Genomic DNA, 10,891 nt, shown 5'->3' with positions numbered 1-10,891 from the left:
CTCCTTCTCATCCCCTAAAAGAAATCTGTTTGTTCATTGGTGACTCCCAAATTCCAATGTATCTTTGCTATTCTTAATAAGTCAGTTAATGCCAGCGAATGGCTTTCAGGAAAGGCAGCTGCGGAGAGAGGTTTATAAACAGCGTTGAGATGCACTCAGCGATATAGTTCCTTCACAGCCATTGAGCCTGGAAGTGTACGCAATAAGATATTCTTCCTAACAAAACAAAGCATGACCAGAAGCAGCAGGGAAGAACAACAGCGATAAGGCTCCTATGAAAGCCGTCTAGACTTGGTTATTATAGAAAACTCCTGCATTTAGAGATTACTTATTTACAAATAGTTGTGTTGATTTGTCAGTGATTTTAGGGAGATAAAAAGAATCGACTGTGCTCCAATCCACACATATAATACAAGCTTTGCTCTTCTAATTTTACTATTTCTGGTTCCTCTTTTGCTTATTAGTAAAAAACCAATTTCTTGGCTATGGAGGAGATGATGCTAACAAAATGTACTGTAATTGTTTAAGAGTGATTTTCTCCAGAGATCCAGGATGCTTAAGTAGTTGAGTTTCCTATTCCTCTCTGCCCCCTGGGCTTTACATTAGTTCTGCACTGACTTTTCTTGTCTCGTGCGTTTGCGAGAGTAAACGATTAGGGTGGAGAGGCTCCGGGGGATGGTTCCTGGCAGTGGCAGGTTGTGCTAACCATTTCTACATGCATGCACCTGATGCCGCCGGTTATTAGGAGACTTTGTAGCAATCAATGACTACAATATCTCTTTGCTTAATAAGTATGTTCAAACGGGGAAAAGACGTAATAACATTTATCTGCAGGTGCATCCTGTGCTCTCAATCCAAGAGGCAGAATTAGTAGGGTTGTTGACAGCTGTTTTACTTGCTCTCTGTTTTCTCTATGCAGGTTGAGGCATGAATATTCAAACATAGTCTGCTTGACGACTGTACCCAAGGGAAACATCAACAAGAAGGGATGCATGTGACAGAAATTAATGGGCAGCAGAGGCTATTTGAAATGGAGTGGAAGGATTATGGCATAGCAGAAATGGAGAGTGGCTGGAGATATGGCTTTGCTGCTCTTGCACAGAACCCATGTTCAATCCCCAGCACTTACACTAGGAGTGCCCAACAACTTCAGTTTCAGGATATCTGGTGCCCTCTTCTGGCTTCCTTGGGTATCTGCACTCACAAGATACATAGGCACATAAAAAAAACACGCAAACCTAGAGAAATAGTCGAGGTGACTAGTGGAAAATCTAAACAATGAAATCCGATAGCAGCAGAAAAGAACAGCAGAAGTGATTATGGCTCATCGCTTTGAGGACCCTGATTCCTTGAATTCTTCACATTCTCTCGGTGTTCCGATTAGTTTGGCTGGAATTGAAATGCAGTTTAAAGACTAGTTTAGGTAAAAACGTACACATAACACTTTGTTTGTTTTGTAGCACATTTTCCCCCAACATAGTATTTCCTTTGTTTTCATTCTTTCTTTTTGTCTTTGCTCTCTACTTGCTCCTCTTCTATTCCTCTTTGTATTCCTCCCCCTCCTCATCCATATTTAATTATTTTGGTTGAATATACTAGCATTCCTTTGCAGCTCAGTAGAGAGAAAAACTGAAAACTAGAGAGCCAGGTGGGTCTTGATAGTACAGGAAGGAAATGTTTTGACAGAAACATCTGGTAGAGAGGTAAGAGGGTAGAGAAGCAGAGACCAGCAGTACAGAGGACACAGTAGGTCCAGGGTGGATGGGTGTTGAGAATATCTGGAGCTAACTGATATTCAGGACTAGGGGACAGAGATAATCATAAACACTTCCAAGAAATATCGGTAGAGAATGCAGGACGTTATTGTCTTGTCTGAAATTCCAAACAAACTATTGAACAGCAGGACAGCCTGTGTATGGATGTGTGTATGTGTGTGCTTACCTGTAATTTATTTATTATATCCACACATGTGGCTGGGTCCTATCTGAAACAGAAGACAAGCAGTATGAGAATTACTTTATGATGTCATCCCTTTACTGCCCCCAAAATTATGTATTCTACCCATGAGATGATGCACCAGTTCTGGAACCTTTTAGGTCCTCATAGCTCTGCACTTATGCACCCCTACTTCAACAGCCCTGGCTGCTTCCATTCCCCTTGATGGATAGGATCCGCTTAACCTTCCAGAGCCCTAATGCTTCCTTCTTCGAGCCTTCTCTGACGTTCTGGGTTGAAGTTCTTCTCTTTCTAATTTCTACGTTTGCACTTGGCCATTCTCCCAAGTCCCCCACTGCCTTGTTTTACAGCCCAGGAGTGCACAGATGTTCTGGGAACTTTCCCTGAGAAGACATAATAATAAGTCATGTGCTTACCCAATTGGGGCACTGACGTAAACAAAGGAACAAGTGGAGCTTGCAGTTACCTACAGGAGCTTGGACAACTTGTGGACAGCTATACCACTGAGGAGGTTCTCTCCCTTCCCAGCAAATGCTAATTGCTCATATTTTCTTGGGGATAGGCAGGCCTCATAGGCTCTATCCCATGACATAATGGAATGTTAATGGGCCCAACCTTGTACAGGTCTCGTGTGGGTAATCCCAGAGAATTTAAGAGGGAAAATGATAGGCCTTGCCTGGAAGTCAGCTTTCTACACAGAAAGTGTGCAAGCTCTTTCTATCCTATCCACTGCGCCCCACCCAGAGTCGAGTCAAGGTCTATGCTACATTTAGAAGATGTTCACGCAATATCCACGGAATAGTGCACGTTTCAGCCATCAAGTGTAGCATCTTTTTTCTGTTTGTTTGGTTTTTTCTTGTATTTTCTCTTATAATCTATCGTCTTATTTAAAAGCTCTTTTGTAGGTAAATTCCTTCTTATAGTGCGACATCGGAAACTAAAGTTGGTAAGAGCGCATTTCAACAGCTGTGTGGGAAACCCTGCGCATAGCCAGGGAGTAAAGTTCTTCACTTCAGTATTCTAGGCTCCCAGTCATTGGGGAGCATATTCACAAATTCAGACTGTGTGGGGATGAAAAACAGAAAAAGTGATGATACAATCTAAAGACTTTAAAAAATATCCACAGGAAAGGGTAAATGTTGCCATTTTTCTCAAAGAACTGCCCAATGCTAATTAAGAACTAAGAAATGTATATAACCCGATTTGGTAATTGGAAGAGCTAACAACCCTTCATCTCGGAAAGAATGGTGCTGCATGTTTGTACTTTATTTTAGCTTTCTTATTGTCTCTGTGTCCTCTGTGAGAAAAAAACAAATAAACTCAGAGTTGAGGCACTGTTGGAAAGACATAATAAGACTTCAAAGAAAACAAATGAACAATATCTACAAATGCCCACATGGTTTAGTCTAAGAAAACACATGGGTTGGTGAAGGGCAGAGTTCAGGGAAGCATTTAGAAGTGCTTTGGCTGAGTCTGCTCATACAAACCTAAAAGGAAGATTAAAGAAAGTGATGTGTTGTTGAAAGACACATGTGTAGTTTTAAAAACTACAAAGAAAGCAGAAAAACTAAAAGCTGGACTAACAATAGCTCAGTGGTGTAGCACTTGCTCAGCCTGTGTGAAGCCCTGTGATTACGGCCTGGACTACAGGAGAAAGGAGAGGGAGAAGGAAGGAAAGAAAATGAATCCTTCTGTGTAGCTTAGGTCAAGGCCTTGGCTCATTCCCCAGCACTGCAAAGCAAGCGAGCGATCGGAAAGACAGGAAATGTAAATACTAAAGGCAGCTCTGAAGAGTGCACTCGGCACAGGTGATTTCTGTTTCTTAAGCTGGGCGCCCGATTTTAGAAACTGCACTTGTGTGTTACAAACATTTCTTTGTGTCTATGAAATGATTAGTACTAAAAATGAATATATAGCATGACTTGGTGGCCTCCTTGTGAAATAGGCTTATGGAAATCTGAGTGGCAGAGCATCCAGGATCATGCAAAGACGGCAGATAAACACCATTCCGGAGTATCATTTTAAACGCAAACAGTGTGGGCAAAAAAATATCTTAAAGCCTGTGGAAATATTGTCCAAGTATTTTATGGAATAAGATAAAGCGTTAGCACGAAGTTTTTAAGATAAAATACAATGTTGGAAAGTAAGCTGCTCTTTTTGCAGGGAGCTACATTCAGCTTGACCCCATGGGGGTGCTCATTCATTGTCCTTTATGAGGAATATGTAGTTCAGGGAAAGAACCTGGCGTGATCCAGGAGCGGAGGAAGAGGCTCAGAACAGGCCCTTGTGGACAGCAGGCTCAGACCTCGTCTCTGAACACAGCACAACGACACTAACGACACAGCACTATGGTGTGGCGATACCTAACATGCTTCCTCTGTGCCATTTGAGAAAATAGGGATTTTTACTGGAATAATTCTCGTTCTTAGTGCCGGAGACAGGGAGACCTGGCAGTACTGACAGACAGGCAAGGCAGGCATTGGTGGAAGGATGAATGAATGGGGATGGAGCTGTGAGACTCTCTGGTAGGCACAAAGGCAGTGATTGCAGAACTAAGACCATTATGGAATTGTACAAATAACCAAGCCTTCAACAAAGTGCTGGCTGAAGGAGGGGCATGGAAAAACAAGAATGAGACATTTAAAAATCAGGTGGTATTCAATCGGACAAGAGGCCTCTGGTGTGTGTCAGCCACAAACTGGATACTAATGCAAACCCAAAGAAAAGAAAAGAATGGGCTGCGACTGCGGGTGCCCACAATGAAGGGTATATACCACTTGTAGCTCCTAAATGTGATGTAGAAATCAGGGAAGGGGACACAGAGAAATAGAAATACATTTGCAATCCTGAGAGTCACAACTGTTTCTTCATATTGAAAGCTAAAGCTACAAAACATAGTACTGTTATCCATGATGGACGAAGTTCATCAGTGACCCTTTAAGGAATCAGATTGGCTATCAACATCTGTGAGCAGGTGCTTGGACCTTTTTAAAAGAAGAGGTAGCCAGCAGTGGGATGAGAAGGAGACGGCTGGAATGGTTTAGAAAGTGATCCTGAACTCTGTCCTGATAGTGAAATCCCACAGAGTGCCTAAAGCATTGTTGTCTGTGTCGCAGACTCTGACGTAATAAGCCTGGGGTGTGGCATGGAGGCCAGCAGTTGTCTTAACTCCGAAGGGCAATGTTTACCAAAGGCGGAACTTTTCAGGTTTAGAGCAAGCAATACCCAAAGACTGTGCACAATCCCCTCCAGTTTCTTCCTTGTATGCCTTTCTGGAACAAACCTTGAAGTGTCAATCAAATCCAAGTCTACCTCAACCATATGACCTGTTTACCATACTTACTGTTATCCTATTACATAATAGATAATGATTCTATCATGCCTTTATTCTTAGCACAATCCATGGGTACATTCTACATTTTCTTTTAAAATAAAACCAATAGCCATTATACACTAACTCTTGGCCTCAATTCAAATTTACATACTTTATGTTGTTTGACATTTGTTTACTCAAGGAACTTCTGTCTCTGCCCTTCTTAAAATGTAAGAACACGACCAAGGCAGAGTCCAAATAAGATTTGTGCCTTTGGACCTTAGGGAGAAGAAGTGGGGAGGAGGGCTTGGGCAGGGAGAGGAGTAAACAAACCAGAAATCATACACTGATTTATGATCAGATCAGTAGCACTCTGACTTGATGCCAAGACAAGGGAAACCAGCTCTAGATGAGTCTCAAGGGTTCTCACTGGAAATGAGACACTGGACTATTTGATGCAAACTCTTGTAGTCAGGTGTTTTGACTCATATGTTCCAACAATGAGTTGTTCATTCATGACATTGTGAAGAAGAGAAACATATCTGCACCTCTCTGTAGAAGCCAGCTAAGGCGGGAGCCACCAGGAACACACTAAGACAAAGAACAATTTACTTTTTGCTTCCTTAAGAAGGGTTGCCTTGAGAAGAGGAAGTTAGGAAGGTCATGCAGTTGGATTTGAAGGTGACAAGTTATTTGGGGAAGACCTCAAATAACAGGTGTTTGGATTTGCACCCCTTGAGTAATTGGATGTCTTCATGGATATAGAATCGAATTGGAGGGTCAAGAAGAATGGGGGACAGAGGAATCGTTCACTTACTTTATAGACTCGTGGTGCCTTTGTTTTGGTCTCTGCTTGTATTTCTGCTATGCTTGTGATCATGTTTTTGAAGTGGCCTTGTCTCTGTCTTTTTGTAGTTGTGGAGAGTCCCCAAAAGATGTTAATATAGTAGAAAATTGTTTATATTCAACAGGAAAATACTGTGGCCTAACTGGCAGCGATGAGGCCAGCTACCAGTTGACAGTTGTTAGGGCTGTTTTTCTTTTTTTCTCCGACAAGTTGGAGTCAAGGCAGAGATGACAAAAGGGTCATGGGAAGATTAGGGATGAAGGATGGGATGGAGGTTGGGAAACATGATCAGAAAGAAACTAATTTAAGCCAGCCTAATATGTCTGCTGCTCGCCTTCGGCGCAGGAAGGCCCATCAATCAGGGACACCTGCTCTCCTGGACGTGTATCTCTTTCCTTCTTCTCTGCTCCTCCAGGTCTCCCCTCACTTTTCCTTCTTTCTTTTCTTTCATCATTTCATTTGTTAATTCAAATGAACCATCAGTTATCCAACTCACGTCTAATTCCACACATAGCATTAAGCTAGTAGATACTTTTCTATTGTAATAGAACAAATAAACATCAAAGTAATGGATTTTTAAAATCCACTTGCTACTTCACAGTCCTATAGGGGGATAAGTTTGTGGGTTTTCTACTTAGGGTCTCTCAATGCTAAAATCAAAGATTCAGTTTGATTGATTTCCTGTGTGAAGGTGCTGAGAAAGTTGCTTCCAAAACAATTCAGGCTTTGGCAAAAGTTTCTTGAAGTGGATGATTGAACCCCATTTTCTTCCAGGTTGCAGTGAGGGATGACTCCCAGCTCTTAATTGCTGTAGCTCCTTGCCTTGTGGCTCCCGCTGTAGGCGGTTTCCATCTTCTTTTTCAAGCTCAGCAGAAACCTGTCTTTCAAACTTCTTCCTATGAAACAATACACAGCATTCTGAACTATATCACACCAATCATAAAGTGGTCATTGGACATCATCCTAGAACTATACCCTTTCAGCTGGATGAACACATATATAAATGGTCAAGAAAACTTGATACTTAGAATCTACAAGGTCAAGAGAGAGCCAAATGCCCCCTGACATCCTCCTGTGTTCTGAGGCACACTCAAGCCCAAATAAAGATACACAGAAACAATTGCAATGTCACTGCATAAAGAGGTCACAGTTTCCCTTAAGAGTCAGTCACACGAAGATAATTTAAATAAACACTATGGTGATAGAGTTATACAGCTCTAGTAACCTGCAATGCTGGAGAAGATAATGAACTCTGTGAGGAACAGAGACCCAGAACTCTCACAGAAGAGTTGTTTTAACTGAGTGTGAAAGAGAAGACTGGGTCATCCCACGCAGGATACAGCTTTCCTGATAGAAGGCTTCTAAACATAGAAACTGCATGTGTGTCTATGTGTGTGTATGTGTGAGTGTATATGTATGTGTGTACATGTGCGCGCACACCTATATTGCCAGGTGGGATCTCCGGGCTCTGATTATACAGAGAGGAGACGAGCTGGTGATGGGGCCCAGGCAGATAGTCTCGACTCTGGGCTCTAGAGCAAAAAGGTAGAACAGGATCTGATGAGGACTAGGGCAGGGTACTCATATGGATTCTACCATTGTTGTCTTTCCTTTCTCCTCTGTGGATGGTTGGCTTGGTTTGGGAAGGTGACACATAAGCACTTGTCCTCTCTACCGTCCTGTGTACACATGAACACATGCCCTCTCTACCGTCCTGTGTACACATAAGCACGTGTCCTCTCTACCGTCCTGTGTACACATAAGCACGTGTCCTCTCTACCGTCCTGTGTACACATGAACACGTGTCCTCTCTACCGTCCTGTGTACACATGAACACGTGTCCTCTCTACCGTCCTGTGTACACATGAACACGTGTCCTCTCTACCGTCCTGTGTACACATGAACACGTGTCCTCTCTACTGTCCTGCACACATGTAAGCACATGCCCTCTTTGCCATCCCATGTATACATAGCAGGTGTTTCTCTCTACCATCCCATGTACTTAGCACACAGAGCTCCTCACAACAGATTCCAAAAGACAGATGTTTCAATTTTCTTTTGTCAGAGGAACGAGATGTTTTGACATCTATGACACCAGGACAGCACCTTAGACTTTGACACTTAAAATGATGTATCTTTGCCTTACAAAAACCACAAAAGCAATATTTAACTAACAATAACTTGGGAGAGGCAACATTAGATGCTTGAAAGTAATTCGCAGGACAGAATGTTCAATAGGCTTCTACAGCCATGGGGGGCGGGCAACGTGGAAGAGCAGCTGCCCTGAGAAGACATTTTGTGCAGGAAAAGTACAATGAGTTTGGGGGTCCAGAGTGCAATTAAGACACCATGACTTTAGAAACAAATACTTATATTAATTAATTTAAAAAAAATGGGTACAAACTGCTGAGGCTGTATTTAAGACTTTGACTTGGGGCTTAGTGGGCAGGTTTAGTTACACTAAGATATTGATTAAAAAAAACATTTAGAATATAATTAAAACAAAAATTTCAATAATAATATCTGCATTAGTAACCATTAGAAGATAGCAAAACTAATTTTGTCAGGTAGCTAACACACTCCCAAGGCAAAGAGACGGTCATTTTGGCAAATGGATGCAGATGTCCACATAGATGTAATACAATTTTGCTTTTGCGTGGTGGGATTCATCAGACATTTTGCTGGGAGCATCGGATTAAATGGTGGGGAAAGGTCACACTAAAAGCCTGTTGTCAGTAGTGAGAACACACTGAATCATTTGCCAAGCGAGTCCCAACACTCTCTTTAGCTTAGATAAAATGTGGGTGAGAACTGTAGGGGCTTGCAAGCTAGGCACCCCTTGGCAGGGAGGTTGTGGAAGTTCCCTTGAAGGAGAACTTACTTGTGTCTTTTATAATCTTTTTTTCTTTTTCTACTTTTTATTTGTGTGTGTATGTGTGTTTGTGTGTGCACGCGCGCACGTGGACGCACGCAGGTGCATCTGCACGCAGTGACCAGAGCTTATTGCTTGCTTGGGCCGCCTTCTTTTGTCCCGTTCTACTTCTGTTGTTGTTTTGGAACTCACTGACTCTAGAGCTCATCAATTCCTCTAGACGAGCTGACCGGTGAGTCCCACGGCTCTTCCCACTTCCCCGTCTCTTCTCTCCCCTGGAACACCGATTGCATGCACTCGTAAAAGCACAGCAGTTTCACGTGGGTATCAGTAATGAAGACTACGTCCTCAGGCTTGCCTGACAGGCCCTTCACCACAGAGCGAACTTCCCTGATTGCTTCTTGGCTATTAGGAGGAATGTTTACTCAGATGCCGACTAGGTGCAAAGCACTACGCAGAGCGCTACCGCTCTAACAAGGTAAGAGTCCTACTTAATGTCTGTCCTTGGGGAGCTTCCAGACCATCTGCTTCCTGTGCTGTTGAAGAACGCCCTGCTAATGGAGTAAAGAAAAAAGGCCCCAAATATCCCTGAGAAGCCACTCAAATATTTGATGTCTCATGATCAAAAATAGACATCCACATGTATGGCTTATATACATGAGCTAGAGGGAGGCAGAGACAGAACAAGCAAGGAGCACCACCCCCTGATTTATGGTAGGAAACATTAGGAAAGAGAAAACAGTCTCTACAAAATGTGCTTCTACCTAGACTTTTCCTTCCCAAGCTTGTAATTAAGCTAAGTTTATCTGTCTTGCTGCAGAAAAATTGAAGAGTACTTTCAAAGCTTTCTTTGTTAAAATGAAATGTAAACGTTTTGAAGCCCAAACCCATTTGGAAAATGCAAACATCTTAATTTGCTAAGAGAACTAATAATTATCCACACTGATTTTTTTGCACCTAATCCCATGCATGTTTTACCATCCATATTAATGATATCAGTGTCTGTGAAGCATTCCACGCCAGGACATGTTGAGACATCTTCAATCTCCCTCTCCCTCCACCCATCTCATCCTATTTGATCACTAAGTCTTATTGGCTCTACCTCTGTAACATTTTTCTCCTTTTTATTGTTTTGCTTCTATTATTTTTTTTTATTTGAAGTCTCATTTCTCCTTCAGACCCCACCAACTGCTTACTTGGTATTTCTCAGATTCTGGCAGCGAATGCTTGGAGAGCAGTCTGTGTGATTTACTACTTGATATGAGAACTAACACACTTACATCTTTAATCAAGAACTCAAGCCTGGCCTCCGGCTCCGGGGTCCCGTCATTTATTTGATGCCTCCACATGCTGTCCCATTGTGCTTTCTTTGCTTTTCCAATCAACTTCGCAATTGCCCTGTGATGTGATAGGCTCACCATGGACTCCTCACGCTTACCTATCGTTGTTCTTAGTTCTTTCGTGCCCCTCCCCAGCCGCTTTTCATTTCCCCTCAGTTAGTGCCTTCTTCTCTTTTCTTATCACATAGAGAGGCCATGTAAAAACATTTGTTTCATGTGCTAGATTCTTTAATATACTAAACCTGGAATGATACACAGAAGATCAACGTGGCCCCTCCACAAGGATGGCACATTTTTGAAGCATTACATATTTTTTTCAAGAAAATTTAAGGTTGTAGTGGGGAAAATAAGCATTTGTGCATTGTTGATAAAGGCTAGACTAGTACAACTGGAGAGAAATTTAGTCTTTATCTACATTTAATGATGTATGCTCTTTAAACTCGAAATCTATCGTGGCAATATATTCTAAGGAAAACATGGTAAAAGTTATGGCTGTACTAAATGCATTTTAGCTTCCCATTTCTAAGGAGCACAATAAATGCTTTTATATGTTCTAAAGTTAA

At 42.1% G+C, this 10,891-nt stretch overlaps 1 pseudogene; it reads left to right on the top strand.

Moving 5' to 3' along the window:
• Positions 1-10,548: 10,548 nt before the first annotated feature.
• On the top strand, positions 10,549-10,643 carry LOC130885383 (U6 spliceosomal RNA; annotated as a pseudogene).
• The last annotated feature ends 248 nt before the right edge of the window (positions 10,644-10,891 follow it).

Source organism: Chionomys nivalis, chromosome 12 (genome assembly GCF_950005125.1).
Source record: "Chionomys nivalis chromosome 12, mChiNiv1.1, whole genome shotgun sequence".
In the NCBI taxonomy this organism is placed as follows: Eukaryota; Metazoa; Chordata; class Mammalia; order Rodentia; family Cricetidae; genus Chionomys; species Chionomys nivalis.
The sequence above is the reverse complement of the archived record's forward strand: the minus strand, read 5'-3'. Positions and strand labels throughout refer to the sequence as shown.